Raw genomic sequence first — 21,837 nt, forward strand, 5'->3', positions numbered from 1 at the left:
CAGCACGCCATTGGCGTCTTAAAGCTCTCTGAGGGTCCCTCCCCAGCGAATCCTAACATGTTAACCATAACTTGATCACTTGGAAGAGGGCATAGAATTTTCCAAAAGGCATTTGGTACTGACTGACCCACTCGTACGTGTTCCGTGGGGTTTCTTTAACCAATGTTCTGTGGGTTGAGCTCCTGCGAGCAGTTCCTGGGGTGTCCGCTGGGTGGCTTCCCTTGGAGGTGATAATGATGGCGCTCCCCACTTTCCCCCACCACTCCCCCACTCCTGTTCTCCTCCCCTGAGCTCTGTGTCTCAGAAGGGCGAGCTCTGCAGGCTGCTCAGCTGGGCTCTCTTGTCACTTACCTGCTGGTTAGGTTTGGCCAAGCAAAGGCACTGACACAAGACAGCACAGGAGGGCTGAGAGCTTGGGACATTTACCCCACCCACCCTTCCTGCCTGTTATTATTCCGGAGCAGGTGTCCCTTCTCCATGGCTCCAGGCCCCGCAGGCTCCAATACCAACACTCATTTCCCGCTCACCTTTGGACCTCCAGGTAGTAAAGCCTCACCATTCTTGCTGGTCCTTGGACCGTACGCCTGCCCACGCTGTTCCCTTAAGTCTGCTCACAAATCTATGAATGGCTTCTTCATGACACTGCCTCCTCTGCAACCCTTAGCGGTGCCATGTGTTTCCCACTAGGACCCTGCCTGTACAACAATAATCGTGATAATGTTGCCACGCTCAGAAACCCGAAACCCTGACTGCCAGCCCCAACCCAGGGTCCCTGGGCACCCATTTCTAGCCCCTGGGTAGGTTGGAAGGAAGACCGGATGGCTCTGTGGGAAAGCAGAGACACCAAGGTGAGACGGGCATCCGTAAGGGCGGGCTTCTCAGCCTCAGCACCACTGACATTTGGGACCAGAGCATTCTTTGTCGTGGGGGGGCCAGGGGGGTGTCCTGTGCAATATAGGATGTATACACAGCAGCATCTGCAGCCTCCATCCACTAGGCACCAGTAGCACCTTCTTCCAAGTCACAATAATCAAAAGTATCTCTAGACATTGTCAAATGTCCCTAGGGCACAAGGTCACTCAGGTTGAGAACCACCCCGACCCCCACCCCCAGGAGTGTCGGGTATAAGCTGAGGGCTCACTGAGCTGGTTTGCTTCTTAGGAGAGGGGGAAGGACAGGGTGGGCAGCCCAGGAGGCCTGGGACGTCCTGGTCTCCCAGGAACACAACAAAGGAGTCCTCAGCAAGGTTCCGTGGTGGCTCCACCACCTGCCCCTCCAGCCCCCGACAACTGGCTGGGGCCCAGGCTTTGTGACCCCCACTCCTCACCCTCAGCCCTGCTTGGCCCTGGTGCCTGAACAGAGGGGCCCCAAATAATTAGTACCTCTTCTGCATCCTCCCGGCTCTCCCAACGCTCTCCTTCTCTCCTCTTACCCGCCTTGAAATGATTTTGGGAGGCAGCTGGCAGCAGGGGAGTACAGCTGCCGCTAAGTTATCCAAACGATTTATCTTAAGATTCATGCAGAATTCATTGTGTGGGGACCAGGGTGGGTTGCGCTTTAATATTCATGCAGATTTGGAAGAAATGTTAATCACGGGTTTGGGTAATTTGCACTTCGGCTTTAATTCTCCTCCTCCCGGCTCCATTGGCCAGCCCCGGCCGGCCCTCCTCTCCTCTCCTGTGAACTGGCTTTCCTCCAGCCCAGCACGGGCTGGACTCCAAGGGTGGGTGGGGGCTGACCTGCTCTCTCCCAGGGCTGAGCTGGGCCCCAGCACCTTTGGGCAGACAGGGGGAGGATGGTGGGTAGCAGCAGAGAAGAGCTACGAGAGCTTCAGGGGCGTCTTGACGGGAAATAGATAACCTGCTAGAGCAACCAGATATGTGCAAATCAGCATTGATTATTCTCAAATTAACAGCTTGGGCATTTCAAACCCAAAATAAGGTCTCAGCTCAGCTCTGATCTCTCCCTCCCCCACCCCGGGCTTCCCATTTCCACTGCTTTTCCTGCCCCACAGTGACAGCTATCTGGGCCTGAATGCAGGAGCGACAGGCGCCTGGGGAATGGGCCTCAGAGGTCTTCACCCAGACGTCTCTTTCCCAGACCTTGTGGAGGAGAGGTCCTTCTGGAGACTGTCCTTGGCTCTGACCTCCCCCGTCCTGGCGTAGGCCATGCGTCCATGAGGACGTGGGCGTTAGGACTTGAGGCCAAGCCCCTGCCAGGTGAGGGAGAGCCTTCTTTAGAGGATCTTAAGGCTGGTATCAGACAGTGGCCCCCAGGGGTTCCACAGAACCCCAGAAGAGCACCTAGGAAAGCCCTGAGTCCCCTGGGCAGGGGTTCCAGTGCTCAGCAGGGGCTGCTATCTGGGCTCCCCCTCTCCCTTTTGCAGGTAGGAAAAATAAAGTCTAGAGAGGCGCACACGAGCCCAAGTTCACCCAGCCAGCTTGCTCATGGCAGAAGCGAAGTCTGAGTCCAAGTCTGCTGGAGGGCCAATTGTAGGGCAGCTGCATCAGGCGGTAAGCAGGAAACACACCACTCTGAGAACCCGAAAGGGAGCGATTTACACAGGGACGTGGGTACGCTGGTGAAAGGGGATGGTGAGGCAACCCAGGAACTGGCAACGGCACCAAGCTGCTAGCACCCTAGGCAGGAGGGACAAGAGGAGAAGGCGGGTCCCTCATGGAAGCTGATGGACCCACCTACAAAGAACAGGAGCGACAAAGAAACACAGGAATGCTGGCAAAGAGGGAAGAAATACACCACTTCCCCCCCTTCTCCTGCAAGGGCCTCATTGGCTCTTTCCATCCATTCAGGCTGCTATAGCAGAGACTGGGGGACTTAAACAACAGACATTTATTTCTCACAGTTTGGGAGGCTGGAAGTCCAAGATCAAGGCCCTGGCAGATTCACAGTCAGGTGGAGGCCCGCTTTCGGGTTCACAGACCACTGTCCCTGTCCTCACATGGTGGAAAGGGTGAAGGAGCACTCTGGAGTCTTTTATCAGGGCACGAATCCTGTCATGACCTAATCAGCTCCCCAAGACCCCATCTCCTAATGCCATCACATTGTGGGTTGGGTTTCAACATGGAAACTTTGTGGGGAGACACAAACATGGGCTAACACCAGTCAGGAGCGCGCTGCCATGACGGCCCCTATGATGCTGAGCAGAGCAGGGGATGCATGAAACGAATCTGAGAGCAAACCGGAAATGACCAGCACAAGGGCTTTTCACCCCAGACAGCGGCCCCCTTCCCCCTCAGGCCTCACTGGGGGTTTGGCAAGAGAAAGGGCCAGAGAGGAAGGTCCAGGAGGGGCATCGGGAGACTGTCCCTGCACCACAGGTGACAGACAGCAGAGCTGGGTTTGACAGAAGGAAGAGAGCTGGGGGAGGGACGGTTGGTCGTGCCCCCTCCCCAACTGGCTCTCTGTCCTCCTGGCCCTTTCCTCCCACCCTGCTGGGATCTGGTCGGCTTCCAACCCCCGCAGCCGGTGTTACCTGTCACTGCCTGTCAGCTTCCCCCACCACCGCACAGCTGCCTCTGTCTGGACCCAGAATAATAATCAGGGAGCTGCAGACACCAGAGGAAGGGGGCCCAGGAGACGTGGCAGCTGTCCAAAAGGCCACCCTCTTGCCCTACTTCTTCCTTTTCTGTTAAGACTGAGAGTCTCAAACCCATGACACCCACCACACACACACACACACACACACACACACACTCACATATCAAGGTGTCCTGGAATGAAGGTGCCTGAGAAGGTTCTCAGGCCCGAGTGCCAAGGTGCAGCAAAATCCCTGCTACAGCGGGTGAGTGAGATGCCCGCTGAGGGAACACCTGGAAGTGACCCCGGACTCTCCACATCTCTTGGAGGAGGAGGCTTCAGTCACCATGAACCGACCTTCCGCAAGACAGAGCTCCTGGAAAGCAAGGTGTGCAGCGGGGACACCTCCACTTGTACAGGTAAAGAGGCTAAACTGTGATGCTCCTTGAGGGGTGCAAAAGTCGCCTGGAGTAGATGGTCCAAGCAGCCCCTCAGCACAGTGCCTGGCGTGAGGTGGGCATTTAGGAAAACATTTCTGTCTGCCAAAGATGCTGCCAATCTTTGGGCTCCTTTGGGGAACTCATTATGTACTACATGTGATTCTGGGGGGCTGCAAACATAGTGGCCTGAGTGGCCCCTCCTTCTGGTTACAGATGTGATCATGTGACATCGCACTTGTGATCGTGTGATTGAACTGTCATGATACTGCATTCCCTAGTCAGTGATTGGTTCAGAGGTGGTCATGTGATTCAAACCCAGCCAATCAGAATCTTGCTTGGGACAAATCTATTGATTCTGTTGGAAACATGATACTTTGGTAGGTTCATCAATTATAAAAAATGTGCCATTCTGGTGCAGGATACAGATAGATGGAGAGACTGGGGGGGAGGGGCAGAGAGACGGGATATATGAGAACTCTGTATTTTTCACTCTATTTTGCTGTGAACCTAAAACTCCTCTAAAAAAGTAAAGCTTATTTTTTTATTTAAAAAGGACAGGGTCTTTAAACATGAGAAAAAAACAGGAGGATATACGTAAATGTATAAAAGAAAAAAATATAATCATACTTTAATATTAAAATATTTCTGAGTGTAAGGTAGAGGGGCGGGGAATTCTACTTTGCAAGTTAAAAGCTATTATTATGAAATTATATATAATTTTGGGGGGAGAGATGAGTAGGCATTTAGAGTACAGGCATTCCTTAAATCACCTGGCTTCTATTCGACTTCTTTTGTATATGGGGTGTGAAATGGTATGAAAGCCCTTTTGTAATTATCTTTTCAAAACTCATCTTTATTGAGTGTGGCTATAATACACACGTTTCTAAAAAAAGAAACAGAAAAGGTACCTCTCTTTGGGGTTTCCAGCCCCAAGCGTGTGAGAGCCTGCAGAGAAGAGATTTTCTTAGAAGGTACTGGAAGCTGCTGTTGGAAGCCTCCCCAGATCATCATCCTATTTTTTGTTTATTGAGAACTACCGGCTGAGCATGGGGGTCTGGACTAAAGCGAGCTGCAACCTGGGTGCCCTTGGTGGGCTGCTGCATCCTGGGCTGGGACTGAGTCCGTGAAGGACCTGCCATTAGCAAGTGTCCTGCATTGAGCTGCACAGGAGCAATCTCCAACAGCGACACCATGTGGTCGTGGGAAGTAATGGCAACAACGGATGATGAGCTCCCAGTTGTGTCAACCGGCAGCTACTGAAACAAGGCTGTACTCCGTAGTGCAGTATAAGTCCTGGGGTTCTTGGAGGGAGGCCATGAGAGGGAGACCCTAGGAATTTTGAGTATTCTAGCAAAAAACCGGGAAAAAAAAAGAGATGTAATCTGCTTTCATGCCAAGAGGGAATATCAGATCATATACGTATTTTCCAAAGAAATGTTCAGTCTACAAGGTTAAGAGCCTAGAGATCTGATTTCAGCCTGTTGCTTATTTAGTGTGAGGCCACGGGGGGGGTCATGTTCACTCATTTCTTCATTAGCAAGCCCCCCAAATCTTCACTGGCTCCAATATTCTATGATGTTAGGATACATGTGTTTTAAGGAACACTATCCAACTAGAGACGGAGAATGAGAAGAAGAGCCAGGGACTCCCAATCAGGGCATGTCCCCTTCCAGTGCACCCACAGACTCTGTGGGTACAGCTGTCCGTGGACCTCACCTACCATCAGGTGCGAGTGGCTCCCATCAACCATCTCCCCTGCCATCCAACACCCTCCATCCCTGGGGTTCGAAGAAGTCCTGGGAGAGGGCATCCTTCTGGGGCAAGGAAGGGTGCACAAAGTGGGGTGTCGTGCCTCGGGGTGGCTCTCACACTGGCTGTTCAGAACAACCTCCCGCAAAGCAGGCCCTACCACCCTCACCCACGCCCGGAGGCTGGGACACATTCTGATATCCACATCAGGCCCTCTACTCCCCTCACCTACACCCACTTTTCTCTGAAGAACACGGAAGAAGCGCAGGACCAAGCATGGCCCCTGGACACTGGACTGCTTGCTACGTACTGGCAGGAGAAGCCTAGCCATCAGGGTCAGAGAGTCGGAGCTGGAGGGAATTTCTAGAATGTTCTCTAAGTCCCCAGTCAATAGACTAGGAAACTGAGGCCCAGCAGGGGAATTGAGTCAAGAGAGCCTGCCAGGGAATCAGCATTAGAACGTAGCTGGCCTGGCTCTAAGCCAGAACCTCTCCTCTGCATCCCCTCTTCCTACTGCCATTCTCGACCGCACTCTAGGTGTCTTGGCCCAGTATGGCCACCTGGTGGCCACAGAGCTAGGCAGTGAGTGACAGGGACCAGTGGTCTCCTCCCATCCCACCCTCACCCTTCTGCTCAGGGGGTTCTGAACCCACAGGAATCCTATTCCCGGGGCTTCCTAAGGCCAGGGAGCTGCTGAAACTGTGTCCCCCAAGTGTGCAGGCTGAAGGGGATTTGGGTTGGGAGGGAAGGAAGTGAATGCAGGGGGCTGGCGCTCAGAGTCACGTTCCAAGGGCACTGGCTGGGGACGCAAAGAGCACTGAGTGTGAACGCTGGCTCGGGGCTCTGATAGAAACCCTTTCCTCTCCTTGGTGGGAAAAGGCACAAGCTGCCTTCAGTGAAGCTTCAATGGAATGTATCCAGGCTTTTCAATGTTCTCTTCCCAGAATAGACCCCTCGATTCCATCCTCTCTGAGCTGGCAGCTAGAAAGGGGCATCTCTAAGCTCGCCTGGAAACCGGAAGTCTGGCCCTTGCAGTTGCTCTCAGACAGACAGTGTAGTTCACTGGCCAGGTGGGAGAGTCCAGCTTAGTTTCTGGGGACAGAACACCTCAGATCACAGCTCTGCCACTTAGTGGCTGGTTGAGCTTCAGTAAACAATTTTATGTCTCTGAGCTCCAACTTCTTCACCTAAAGAACGGCAAAACAGCACTCCCTACTGTACTACTTGTCTATTACAGTTCTCACAAATTATCACCAACTTAGTGGCTGAAAACAACACAAATGTATTATCTTACAGTTTCACAGGTTAGAAGTTCTCACAGGGATAGAATCAAGATGTCAGCAGGGCTGAGCCTCCTGGAGGCTCTAGGGGAGAATCCCTGCCCTTGCTTTCTCAGCTTCTAGCGGCCTCACCCATTGCTTGGCTCGTGGTCCCTTTGCTCCATCTTCAAAACCAACAATGTAGCATCTCTCTGACCATTCTTTACTGTCATATCTCTTTCTCTACCCACTCCTTCTACTTTTAAGGACCCTTGTGATTACATTGGGCCCACCCAAGTAGTCCAGATAAGCTCCCCATCTCAAGATTTTTAAATTAATCTCTTCTGCAAAGTCCCGTAAGCCATGGAAGGGACATCTTCACAGGTTCCAGGGAATCCTTGTGGGATGGCCTCATCTTGTGCGATCTTAGAAGGGCAGCTCTCCCTGCCTGGTGACATTCTGGGCTCATCCCCCGGGCACGTAGGACAGGCCGCCTGCCTGCTCTCCCTCTGCTCAGTGCCAGCCTTTGGCACAAGACTCCAGATGTTGCCGTGCCTTTTGTTTATACCCAGGCAGTTGCCTCCTCTCACCATGATACAGATGTTCGCACAGATGTTCACGTACTAACATCCACATGTGCGGATACGTGATCGGCAGCTCAGGCCCAGTGAAGGGCACACACACACGCACGCACACATGCCCCTGTGCGGGCACATCCAGACCTCCCCAGAACCCTGCTCATCCACGCCACTGCCAGCTCGTCTTGCCCCTGAGCAGACCCAGCTGCCTGCGTGCCCCCGGGCGACCATCAGGTGGTCTCGGGACCCCAGCGCCTGCTCTCAGCACCCACACCCTCCCCTGCCTTCCTGGCAGGCACCACCTCCCCACTCCGGCTCCATTGATTGGCCTTGCAGCTCAGCAGCCGGAGATGTGCCCCAGCTGGAGGAAAACACTTGTAATTTATGGAGTGTCTGATTTTTAATCAGTTTTTTGTTCCTGTGCTGTAATTGTCCTAATTAGATATACATATTTTGATGAAGGTTTTTCCAAAATAAAAATTGTAATCGAATCTTGCTTGACATTCTTTACACCCACTCGCTCTGATCCAAACTTCCACTGCAGTGGAGTCTAGAAATTATGCCTACGGTTCAGGCATTTGCATACTTCTCCTCTGGGCCACCGCAGGCTGGAAGGCAGCCATTGGGCAGGGCACTTTCCTTTGGCCCTGGGCCTTCAAGTGGCCCATCAGGGTGGGACAGCCTTCCCCTCTGGGCTTGGCAGGACCTCCAAGGCCTCCCTGGGCAGGGCTTATGACTGCGGAGGGCCCGGGAGCTTCAGACACCAATGTGCCCTCTCTCTGCCTACACTTCTGCACCCTGGGACACCTGTACCCCCGTAATGAGAGGCCATTCCCAGCTCTCCAGGGGAAAGGCAGGCTTCTGCCACATTCGTCATTCTTATGACTAATCACAATTCCTGCCACTTACCGAGCGGCTACCATGTGCTGGACACTGTATCTTATATACATTATCCCCAATCCACACACCACCCTCAGGGAATTGTACAGAGGAAGAAATCAAGACTTGGGAGAAGGTAATTCGCTTGCTCAAGGTCGTATGCCAGCCACTAGAAGTGCTGCCATCCTGCGTGCCCAGTCTTAGCCAAAATGCTGAGAGGCAATGGCTGCCTTCCTAGAACAGTCCAGGAAGCCGCTCGGGGTGGCACACCCACACTGCTATCTCACTTCTGCACCCCAGAATCAATCCACGCCCTTGAGTGGCTCATGATGCAAATTTCCTCCTACCGAGTCTGCAGTGTAGACCACATGCAGGTTGGCCTACAATCTATTTTTGTGAGTCTCTCAAGGACCTCGAAACCCAGGTGCATCTCCAAAGTGTCAGCTCTAAGACTGGCTGCAAGCTGTGGACAAACACTGACTCCTAGTCTTAGACTCCAGAGAGGGCCTCCCCACAGCAAAACGACCACGTCCTAAGATTCAAGCTACAAACTGTGCTAGTTCGTAAGCGGCTGTCACTCAGCTCCCAACCCCACTGGTCATGCTGAGCGGTGAGACACGGGCTGGGAGGCTGTGAACCACATTTCTGCTTTGCCCCTTGTGCACAGGTAGCTGCTGCCAGCAGGGGGCCCTAGAGGACCCAGTTCTCCATCCAGGCAATGAGCTGGTTCCTTCACCAGTTGTTGGTTGCAGTTTGCAGTTTTCTTTCTCTGCACCACCAGAACCACCAGCCTCTGGTCTTATGCCCTCTCTGAGATCCCAGCAATGACTAGCCAGCGTTGGCCCCTCCCCTCAGAGCTTGGAGTCCCAGCTCCGTGGCCTCACCTCCAAACTCCTAAATTCTAATAAGCTCACCCTTTTGCCTTGTTCCCCCAACACTAGGAATGGTGGCTGCTCCTGCAGTTGCTACGTCTGTGTTCCCTCAGTGTCATAGACCCTTTGCAATTCACCAAAACTCCTTTAACCAAGTCCTCCTATTACAGTCTCTCTGCTAAAACGACGGGCGTGGTTTCTGATTTTTGACTATACCACACCCCTTGTGGTGTCCAACTTTAAATCGGGAAAGGTGCACTGAGAGTTGCAGCAGCCACACCCACACTGGCGTGTGTAGCCTGCTGTCCCACAGAGCAGCGCGAGAAAACCCATCAGAGAATGGAGGTCCTTTGCCAGAAGGAAGCCAAGCAAAAAATGAGAGGCAGAAGGAGCAAGTCCTCCATCTAGTTCCCAAAGGCCAGGTTCCTATTGCTATCCCAGAATCCCTCGCAGCTCCTGGGCCAATACATTTCCTATTTGCTTAAGCTGGTTACCTTGGGTTTCTATCTCTTGCAAACAAATGAGTCCTGACTAATACGTTGACTTCACAGCGCCATGCCAACCTATCTTACCTACACATCTCTATTTTCCTACAGAAAAATGGCTCGTCAGCGGAACTGGTTGTGGAACTCTCCTTAACAGCGCCAACTCCTGTTACTTACTGATCCACAGTCTTGGGGATGGGCCCAGGCATCTGTATAATATTACTGGTGATTCTGTTCTGCACACGGTGCCAGGTTTGCAGTGTGGGACCGACGTGTCCCCTTGGCTGCTTCCTGGGGTCAAGCCCTTCTGGAGAATTTCACTCTGGCTGGATACCAGACTTTAAGAGGGACACTGGAGGGCATGAACAGGAGAAAACCAGGTCACCGAGGGCTCTCAAGCTGCTCTTCCTTTGATGTGTTTTTCAGAAGTCAGGGTATTTAACTAGAGAAAGAGAACCCACAAGGGACACGCTAACTGTCTTCAACAGTGTGAAAGGCTGTCATGTGGAAGAGGAACAGATTGACTTTGCAGTGCTCCAGAGGGCAGGCCTTCCACCAAGGGCACCCCGGTGCCAGATTTTAGCTAAACAACGGGAAGAACTTCCAGCAATTAGAGCTGCCCCGTGGTGGAAGGGCTGCCCCAGAAGGTAGTGAGCTTCCTGTCTCAGCAGTGAACACATGTCAGTAGCTCACCATATGTCCGTCACTATGGCCGAGATTGTTACACTGGACAGAAGGTCGGATGAACTGCCCTTTCCTTGCCAAGATTCTATAATTCCAGAATGTGGCCTGGGAACAAAAAAAGGCCACATGTGGGCTGAGTGGCCAGAAGGAGAGATGAGCACAGAGTTGCCGGGAGGACACGTGAGAGAAACAAAGCTCATGACAGAACGAGAAGGGCTGCCTAGTGACCGGTTCATTACAACATGGGTTATCACTAAAGTCAGGGAATTTTTCACTTTACGTATGTATCTTGGTTGTATTTTCCTGTGTTATCATGACTGTGACTTATCTTTATAAAAAGGATGAAAATCCCAGATATTTCCATTTTGAAAAAATACGAAAGATAGCAACTGGCCAATACCTACAACTCACATTCACGTAACTAGGTAGAAATGTGGGGCATGGAAGGGAGGGGGTGGATGAAGGGGTTTTTACATCAGGAAAAGCAGAGTCCAGTGGGCCAGATGCCACACTCCTTCTGTCTCTTTTGGCCCTAAATGTCAGAGTGACCAAGATAACCTGAGTTATACCTTCACCCAGGGCTTCTCAACCTTTTTCATGCCCAGGCATCTAGAAACTTCTCTAAATGTGCTACTTTATTTCTGTACCAGAGAAAAAGGCAAAGCCCACGTGCCATATCAGCAAGCGGAGTCGGGGTGGGGAGAGGGAAAGGGATGCTTGAAAAAGAGACATTTGACTCTGACCTTTCAGGGTTAGAAAGGAGAGGACGTGCCAGGAATACGTAACAGCCCCCACCCTTCGAGAGCATAGAGTCATGCAGATGGGCTGGGACACGGCCTGTGAAACCCCATATATTACTCAGAACTCTTTAATTTACAAGTGATAGAAACTGAACGCGACTAGCTTTAGCAAAAGGGGAATTAATCAGACCTCGTAGCTGGGAGGATTCTGGGATCACTCACCGAATGAAAGGAAAGACTGTGGAATCCAGACCTTTGGAACCAATATGCTCTATGTGTAATCTATATCTACGCCTGGGTCTGTCTGTATCCTCCCCCTTGTACCCCTACCTGGTTTCCATCTTTGCCTGTCCCCATGGCAGATAGGCCATCTCTTACAGTGATGAAGGCGGCCACTAGATACGTCCCATTCACAACTTCCCACACAGCATCCTAAGCGAGAAAAGTTGCCTCCGCTCAGGATCCAGGGACCAGTTCCAAAGAAGGACTTTGACTGCTCATGCCTTGGACCAATCACTTTTGCCCAGGGGACGGGGTCCTGCGATTGTTCAGGCCTGGGTCGCATGCCTGTCCCCGGGGGCTGGGAAGAATGAGGTGCGTTAATAGGGACCTGTGTCTCGGGGAAGGAAAGGAGGAGAGAGAGGCGATCTTCTCTACTCTGCACCAGCGCTCCAGAGCGGCATCCTATGATGTGAAAGAATAGGCTCAGGTGGCTGCCATGTCACACTGGCTGCCTCTGCATCCCAAGACTGCCACGTGAGCTGTCAGCCCTCAGGCCATCTCCACATCGCTCTGAGCCTGTCCCCTCACCTGCATAGGGGAGGCCTGAAAACGCAGATGGCAAGCCCCCCACCATCTGTCAGCCATGGGTATTTTCTCCCTCTTCCCTCGGCCCCACTCCTCACCCCCCCAGCCCCCTCAGGGGGCTTCTGGGGAGGCGTCTGTGCCTTTGCTCACACTGCGTCCCCTCCTTAACTGCCCTTCCCCACTTCTCCTCACTCAAGAAGACCCTCTCTAAACTCGCCTCTCCATGAAGCCCCTGCAAACCCAGGTCCTCAATCACACCCCTCTGCAGGTCCTCACTGCCCCTCGTACCCTGTCTGCTCGGCCTGACCCCCATTCTCACGGGCACAGACCATGTGCGATACCCTGTTGCAACCCAGGACAACCCAGTGCCAGCACACAGTAGGGCTTCAGGACAAGTTTGGATTGCACTGTAGAGGCCACTTATGTGAACTATTACCTGGTGTCCCTGGGAATATGTTAGCTCTTGGTCTCCCTCCAAAACACCCACTTCTCCTCCCAGAGCCCACCCCTTTTCTGTTAGTTGATATTTATGGGTAATAAGCCAAGCACATCAAAACCCGAGGTGAAATGCCTCTTAAAATAAATACTCTCCCCAACAAGTCAATCCATCCAGGCAGAATGGGCTTTGCTAGCAGCCAGGGAAGTGCAGGCGGGAGTTGTGTGGGAGGCGGGGGAAGGGGTATCCAGCGCCCTCTGGGACATTGAGAGATGGGATGGGGTAGGGAGACCTCACTCCGTTCGGTGCTGCCATGAAGAGTGGAACCGGAGCACATCACTTCTCAGCCTCTCAGACTCCCATTGCAGCCAGGGATGAAACAGGTCATTTTAAAGGCTGGCTCTGGAGTGGCAGAGACAGACGGAGCACAGCAGATGCTTCTCCATCCAAGTGAGGAGAGCAAGGAGTCAAGGTCACTGGAAGTCAGCAGGCCTCCTTCTGCACTGGGTCTGGCCAGAATGTTCCTGAGAAATGCAAGGAGTCTGTGTTGGACTCTAGGGAGCCCCCGATCACGGATGGGGCCATCCAAGTGAACGAGGGCTCATCAACCCATCAGGTCCAGCCCCCTGCCTCTTAGCCAGACCGCCTCACTAAGCCCATCCTCCGTCTCTGGCAGCCTCTTCCCGTTCAGCCTCCTCTCAGGGAAGCCTTCATTCACGGGTGGGGCAGGCCGCCACTGGGCTCCACACCTGAGCAATGGGAAAATACCTCTGACTCCAAAAGCCGCCCTCCCATGAGAATTTCAGCCTATTTTTACTTCCAGAGCTGAGTTCTCCTTTGTTAAGGACCCACGTGACCAGCCCATGCAGACAACGTCACCTGAATACACGCTGTTGGCACAGCGGATGTACAGATATCCCAGAGCCCACACCCATGTGTGTACACACGTGCACACACTCAAATCACTCATATAGATCATACCCTGTGTCCCTGAAAATAAGACCTAGCCGGAGGATCAGTTCTAATACGTCTTTTGGAGCAAAAATTAATATAAGACCTGGTATTATATTATATTATATTATATTATATTATATTATATTATATTATATTATATTATATTATATTATATAAGACCCGGCCTTATATTATAGTAAAATGAGACTGGGTCTTATATTAATTTTTGCTCCAAAAGATGCATTAGAGCTGATTGTCCGGCTAGGTCATAATTTGGGGGAAACACGGTAGGTCCTAAGTTCTACTTGCACAGCCACACAGAGAAACGAAACTCCCCACACTTAGTTTATACCCTTAGTTGCCAGAAAGCCTGGGAGTACTTTTCAGATGCTGGGGACAAGATGCAGAAGGCAGAGGAGGACACATCCTCATCCCCTGAAACTCCCTCAGGCCATTTCTCAAGGACCTACGAGCGGAGTTTTTTCATGCTGGTACCCCTCACCTCTTGCAGAGGGTACCCATGGGCCAAAATACCAGAGAGCCTGAGGCTGCCAACTTTCTCCAACCAAAGAGGCCAGGGACAGGTTTTCCTTTCATCTCCCCAGTTTCGAAGGAGCGATTTGGAGTCCCGTGAGCCAGTCTGGAAGGGGAAGTGGGGATTGGGCAGAGAAAGGAGAGAAGAGAGGAGACACAGGCAGCCGGTGAGCAGGTAGGCTGCCTCTGTGCAAGGAGCACCAGGTCACAAAATGCACTTAGGTGACCTTGTGCCACATCTCCCTCCCCCACAGCTCCCCACTAATCAGTGGACTCTTTAAAGGATGCTCCAAGCTGTGTGAGCTTGCCATCCTTTGCATGTCTGCCCCTGGACACACACTGCGTCAACTGCCTCCTGGCTGCACTGGGGTAGCTGGGGACCAGGTTCCCGGCTGAGCCAGTAGGCTGGGGTCCCCGTCTCAGTCGCAGGCTACAAGCAAGGTCCCCTCTGCTTCTTCGAGCCACCCAAAGGCAGGAAGGCCAGGGTTCCTCGGTGTCCTTTATTCTAACCAGGGTACGCCGAGGCATCTGCTGCAGCATCTCCAGTGTGTCAAGCTCGTGAGACCGCCTCTAAGCTGTGCCACTAGGATGGCTTGGAAGCCACTTGTCTCCTCCCCACAGAGTGGACTCATCCACACAGGCAAGGACGAACTGGATTCCAGCCCTTTTGGGAACAGGTGTTCGATGAGGAGGATCGTGTTAGTGAATGAACGAATAAACGCGCCATCCTTAAGGAGAACCCTTCTCTTGCTCGTGTCCTTTATTTTCTTCTTTCTCTCCCCTCCTACGAGTTAGATCTCTTCCCTGTCGCCCACCTGCTCAGGCACTATTCTACCTGTTCACTACACTCCCCCGCAGAGCAGGCGCCTGCTGCCCCAGAGAACAGGCTCCAGCTCCCTTTGCTCTTTCTCTTCCTCTTGTGTCATTTTCTTTCCCTCAAAGCCTGGGAGTGACTGAGATGAGGGTTGGTAAAGGGACCTGCCGCTCTTCCTCCAGCCCACACAGAGCCCGACGACCACCACCCCTAATGCTAAACAGAAGAGGGTCTCTGGCCGGCCTTGCAATCTCCCACTGTCACCTGTGGGACCCTAGTGTTGTCCCCTCCTCAGAACCCCTGATTCCTGTACTGAGGGGCTCCACCACCCCCAAAACTGAAGGCTCTGGGGTATTCTCTGCACACCCCCACCTGGCTGAGTCTTAGAACTGGCTGCAGTGAAAGGCATGATAGAAGTAGAAAGACCTTCCCCAAATTGTCATACCCAGCCCCAGGTATTTAGGCCCTGGGCCCGTGTCAGCCAAACCCTTCTCACAGGGAAAGCAGGAGGAGAAAGAATGAGAAGAAGGGAATCTCTTCTCCCCAAAAGCCCCGTGCTAACTTCAGCATCCCCAGAACAGCCTCCAGCACAGTGTTCCATTCTTCAGATCTCTCTCCCTGCTACCGCCCTCCCTCCCACTTGGAAACCTGCCCTAAGTTAAGCCTAGAAAGGAGCAGATAAGTAATTCACACTCAAATGTCACTTACTCAACAATAACCTGATGCTTACACCCCAGGAGTGTCTTCCTGTGAGAAGGGGCTGATGCTTTTAACCCTAGGAAGGCACGTGGCTTCCATCTCACGTGCCAAGTCCGGTCATTCCTGGCAGACTGGAGCAGAGAAAAGTCTTCTGCGCCACCTCTGGGCTCGGTGAGGGAGTGTGCCCTGATAGATTAATGATGTCTGCCATGGACGCGGCAAGGGGAAGCGATAGCAGGTTTGCTCGGTATTTGACACTCCATGTCTAATTCAAAAGAATTTAAGTAGTGGAATCTCAGAGGTGTGGAAAGTGGGCCCCTGTGAGCATTGCTCTAATTACACCAATGGCTACGCAAAGCCGGGCTCAGATAATTCTGGCTGCTGCAGCTGCTTCTCCCGCTCTCCACCCAAGCAACTAAACTGAAATGAGACAGAAGGACGCACTACTGTAGCCCGTGGAAGTATGGACGGAAAGATGGATGACCTGGGCCAGGCAAAGCTGAGCTCTCTCTGGGCCAGACAAGTGGGTCTGGGTGAATGACCGTGGAGAAAGAAGAACAACTGTTCCAGTCTCCTTCAAGGTCAGAGCTGGATGAGACATTTTGCTGATTTGATTCCTCCAGCTGGAACTGTGGTTCTCAGATTAGCTACACACTGAATCACTTGGGGAGCTTTTAAAATACACAGATGCCTGGGCCGCACCCCCAGAGATGCTGGCTTAATTGGTCTGAGGCTCAGCCTGGGACTTGGGGATGGTTTAAAAGCTCCCCAAGTGATTCTAAGGTACAGCCAAGATGGAGGCCACTGGGCTGAAAGGAGCCTTGAGAAATCACCTAGGGCAGTTCTTTTCAAATCGTAATACACACAGCTGACCCTTGAATAATGCGGGGGTGGGGCACAGTTGAAAATTCGCATATAGCGTTTGACTCAAATCATCTTGTTAAATGTACATTCTGATGAGACCTGGGGTGAGGCCCACCACTCAGCAGCCCTAAGCGCTCAGGAGATGCTGACGCTGCTGGTCCCAGGCCCACACTCTGGGCAGCAGGATTTGGTCCAGTGGTTTTCAAATCCTGGGACCATAGCATCAGTATCACCTGGAAACTTGTTAGAAATGCAATGTCTTGTGTCCTATCCCAGACCTACTGAACCAGAAACTCTGGGAGTGGGGTGTGGGGTCACGCTTAAGTGTAGGGTACGGCAATCATTGGTGGGGGCCAGTGCCCTGCTCCCAGGAAGCACCCGTTGCAGGACTGCAGGATTCTTTTAGGAGAGCCCTCTTGGACGCAGCTCTCCTCCTGGTGCAGCCAAGTGGGTTTGGGGGGTAAGAACACTGTGGAGGAATTAATGAGTCCATATGTCAATTTCTGGCAGGGAATAAATGCACAGAGTAAATGCACAAATGTCTAGTTTTCAGACCCCAAGGGAGAAGGGGTGGGGAGAAACACCTGAAACACACCAGAGAAATGGAGAGATGAAATTCAATTCCAAACTAAAAATACACATTATTTATCATTATCTAGAAGGCGACTGGGAGAAGGCCATTAGCAAGTATTTGCTGGCGGGTGCTGTTCTCAGTAGCACGAGCAGTGAGCCAGAAGGGTTGTTGTCCTACATTTCTTTTTGTTGCTGTTACGCGGCAACAACTCCAGCTTACAGAAGGCCCCGCGCTGCTTCCTTCCACCAGAAATGATTTTCCATTATCTGGAGACTACTGGGGAAAGCGCATCAGGGCTCAGGAGGTGCCGGCTTCCTAAGGCACCAAGGCCACCTCCATTTCCCCAGCAGTGCACACCAGCAGTGCAGTGGCAGACAGATGGCCCCAGGGGTGGGGGTCTGGGGTGGGTATGCTCTTGGTGCTTTTCCCAAGAAGCCTAGCATCCTAGACATGCCCACTTAACTCTAGGAGCCTGGGCTTGGCAGGGAGGGGAGGGGCCTCCAGGGTAACTGGCCATGGCTGCCCCCGCCTGTCCCCATCCTGGGGTGCAGGGAGGCTTTGAAGAACGTGGGCAAGTTGCCCTGGAATCCATCTGGCAGATTCGAATCTGAAATAACCTCGGAAAGCAGGGGAAGGACCTAAAGGGGAGGTGGCCAGTTTTGCGTAGAGAATAAGGCTGAATGGTAACAGGCAAGGCTGAGAAGGAGAGGCAAGAGGGCTACACCAGAGGGGTGCCAGGAGTCCATAGGGGCTGCTCCTACCCCAAAGGAACCAAACCACAGCTGCCATCAGGGGGATAGTCTGTTAGGGGAGAGAGAGGGTGTATATTTCCCTGCAGAATATAATGGGATACCAGTAATTGAAGTTCCCCATCCCTGGACCCACCACACTGTAGGTTAGAAGTAATCATTTGTCTCTCAATCAGAGAATAAAATAGTGGGTTTGAGTGGGAACTTTTGGTCAGACAAACATGTATTCAAATCCGACTCCCCCACTTGTCAGCAGTGTGCCTTTGGACAAGTTGCATAACCACTCTGTGCCTCATGTTCTTATCTGTAAAATAGGAAATAGCAGTCCTTGCCACACCAGGTTTGTGGAGCACTTGATGAGGTGCCTGGCACAGAGAGGACACCTAAGAAATTAAGCAGAACTGAGGTACAAGCCACCCTCACACCCCGTGGCCATGTCCTCAGCTCTAGTCTCCAAGCTTCCTGTAGAGGAGCCTGTTCTGTCCTTCTGTGTCAATGTGAAGGGAGAATAAAGAAGGAGGGAGATGGCACAGAGGGCGAGAACCAGGGTAGGAGGAAGGAAAGAGGTTCAGGGCCGAGAGAGCTGGCCGCAGCAGAAGGCCCTTTCCAGGGCCTTCCCCAAAGGGCGTGAGTCTCGGGCCCCACGCGTCCCTTTCTTCCTCCATGCAAACGTATAAATGATAAACCTTGCTCCCAGGCCCTGGGCACAGACCCCTGTCCAGCCTGGCTGGGCCAGTGCCAATTTGCCGGGCAGGGAGGTTAGCTGCTATGACAGAACGCTAAGCCTCGTGTTGGACACAGGGTTCCAGTCCTGCCTCAGCCAACAACTGTGCAAATCCCCTCCCTGCTTCTCCCCACTTCACCCAACATCCTTAAGCACCTGCCGTGTGCCTGGCCCTGGGCACGCAGTGAGAATGACAGCGGTTCCTGTCCCTGTGTGCAGATGTACACATCCACTCTTAACAGGGACCAGGGACATCCTAGCCATCTGGCGGTGGGGACGCCTGGCTCCCGGAGTGACCCCCAACCGTGTCTCCACCACGCAGGCTGTATTTCTCTTCCTATTCTTTCCGTGACGCCTGACAATCTGGGTGGTCTGAGCCCCTGTGCGGTTTCTACCTTCATATCACCTCATTCGTCCATAAACCCCATTACGTGAAATAGCCCGAGTGAGCCTCTGGGCCTGACAACCTCGAGAACCTCTTATGGACTATAGGTCAATTCCTTAAAATGCCGTTATAAAGACAAATGAAAACCAGTCAACAAAACTGAAGAGTTGAAGGCAGCAAATAAATCAGCAAATGGACCATTTGGCGCCCTGGCCGTGGGGCGAATTGGATTTCAGAGACTGGGCTGCCCCCTCCCCTCGGGCCTCCCAGTCGGGAACTGGTGAGCCATGCCCCCCTCCCAGTGTGTCCCCCACAGCCCACTGGCTCCCACTGGATCCGTAACACTGGTTCCCCAGCTACTGCTTCATTCCAGCTGTAGATTACACCCACGTCAAGGTCACCGAAGAAGCGCAGAAAGACTCCGGAGCTTCGTAGAGCGAAAAGCAGAAGGAACAGACCCGAGAGGGAGCTGGCTCTTCCTGTGTCCCCAGCAGCTGCTTGTGGTGTGTAGTGGCACCGCTTCTGCCCAGCAAAGCTCCCTGGGAGATTACCAGCCCGCCCTTCTTTCCTGGGCACGAGGGGCTGCCAGGGGAAATGGTGGGTGACAACAAGCCAGGATGTACCTCTGGTGCACTAGGTCAAGAGCTCTTTCAGTGGGATGACAATCATTGTTCTACGAATAACGTTGATTTTTTTTTTTAAATAGCACTTTGGTGCCTACTGCTGTTCTTTCCTGTTAGTCCTGAGGGTCCCCCAACTCCATCTAGTGGGTGTCCTTAATAACTGGCAAATCATTAGATACTAATAATTCACTTTTGCTTCCCTGAGCTCCAGCTTCAAGGGGCAGGTGGAGGCAAAGGTCTAGGAATGCCTTAAGAGTCCACACCAGAAGATTCCACGTATCTCCCACCTACCACAGCCAGATTCCTGCTCCTACCTCGCCACGGGACCTGCTTTTACTGAGGCTGGCTTCTTGTTACCGAGTGTAATGGAAGCTTTCAGCCCTACGGACTTTGTTCAACGTCTCTTAAGAGAGGATCCACCGTCTCTTAAGAGAGCATCCGCCGGCAGCTGTCTTGCTACTGTCTCTGTGATGGTTAACTTCATGTGTCATCCTGACTGGGCTCCAGGTTCTTGCGCCTTCAAAGTGGCAACTGAATTCTACCACCGGCTTTTCCTGGGTCTCCAGCTTGCAGATGGCAGGTAGTGGGGCTTCTCATCCTCCTTAACTACATGAGCCAGTTCCTATAAATGTGTATTTATATATATGCACATATATCCTATTGGTTCTGTTTCTCTGGAGGACCCTGAGGAATGCATTCTCCTCTCCGACTTCTTGTCATACATCTACTCCTGCCTTCTCCCCTTTGGCTGCTCTTTCTTAAATGCCATTAAAAAAAAAACAACACTTCATTGAGGTATAACTTAAATATCATAAAACTCACCACAGGACTTGCTTGCCCCAAATCTTTCACCTGAGTTCCAGGGGCTGCAGACTCAGGGTGTCTCAAGTTCCACTCATCAAGTTGTCTGTCTCCTCTGTGTTCGCCACCACAGTGGGCAACGCCATCACCCAGCCAGTGCCCAAGCCAGGTACCACCGAGCTGCAGTTTGTCATCTTTAACAGGCCTAAAATCCATGCCCAGCCCTCCAGCTACATTTGTTAAGGCCACCGCCATCACTCAAACTAAGATGAGCTCCTACGGGTGTCTCCACCTGGTCTTCCTTCCTGCAGTGTCGGCCACCCACCCCTACCCCTATGTGGCCACCAACAGCATCTAAGACACACATGTGAGCATGCCATGCTATGCTTAAAATCCTTCCATGGCCCCAGTGACGGAGGATTGCACCAGTTCCCTCAATGGGTTTCATAAGTCTCTGCTCCCAGGCGCTTTGCTGAGTGAGGTTCTTTGCGACTTTGAAATGGAATGATTGTGGGTGGTCCCACCCCTGTCCCAAGGACACCAGCCCAGACACTTGGTTAGAAAACAGAAAAGACTCAGGAAGGATTCAGGGGAGCCACCCGTTCTCCTGGCTGCTTCACACTGTCCCAACTGGTCTGTGGAGTCTACTCCTGAATTGAATGAACTGACCACTGGTTTGGGCGTTGACTGAGCCAAGCTTCAGAGGCAAAGAGAAAAGGCCTCCGGGACCAACACCAGCTGTACCTCACTGACTGTAGTATCCGCACATTGGGACAAACAAGCAGCTTACCTTCCCGTTTTGTCGGTTGTATTGAGAGAGACAAAAAGGATGAGAGAGAGAGAGAGAGAGAGAGAGAGAGAGAGAGAGAGAGAGAGAGAGAGAGAGAGCAGCTGGCTTTGCATATCTCTAATGGGTTAAAAAAAAAAAGCCAACGCTATCTATTTATAAAATAGGATTACAGTTTTGCAGAATCCTGCTGGGACCTGGGGGAGACTTTGAAAACACATTTATTTTGTTTCATCCTTAACACAGCTGCCTGCTGTCCCTCTTCCCACCACAGCTGACCTGTGCGTGAACAGATCTTTTCCCCAGCCCTCGGGAGGGACGGCTGATGGTCCTTGCCCACCTAACCTCCTGGCCAGGAGGCCCAGACCCTTAGTCCCAAAAGTGCCAGAAGTGGAGAGACAGAAGCATCAGCAGCTTTCTCAAGAAAGCAGACCTGCCCATAAATGTGGCCCTTGCTCTGAGACCTTAGCGGAGCAGCCAATCTGTAACATGGGAAGAATGGATCTCCCTCCCAGACCCCATTTGTCTATAGGAGAAAGGAAACGAGCAAAAGAAAAGCAAGGGCGTGGGACTCAAGTTATTGTGACTGGTCCTTGGGCTCCCATGACAATAAACATGTTGGGCAAATTGCAGTCTCACTGTAGAACAACTAATCTTGATGCAAAGCCTTTCCTCCCTGCACCAGAGGGGAAAAACCATAGTAAACAGGAGGGGAAAATCAATTCTTAATGCCCTTTGTTCCGTGAATGAGAGAATCTCAGTCAAGTCTGTCCTTTCCTGTCTTCCATCAACTTGGTCAATTTCCCACCTCCCACCCCTCATGTGAGGGCTGGCTTGGTGATGTAGTGGGATCATTGTTTGGG

The sequence above is a fragment of the Rhinolophus ferrumequinum genome, chromosome 21, assembly GCF_004115265.2.
Source record: "Rhinolophus ferrumequinum isolate MPI-CBG mRhiFer1 chromosome 21, mRhiFer1_v1.p, whole genome shotgun sequence".
NCBI lineage: Eukaryota > Metazoa > Chordata > Mammalia > Chiroptera > Rhinolophidae > Rhinolophus > Rhinolophus ferrumequinum.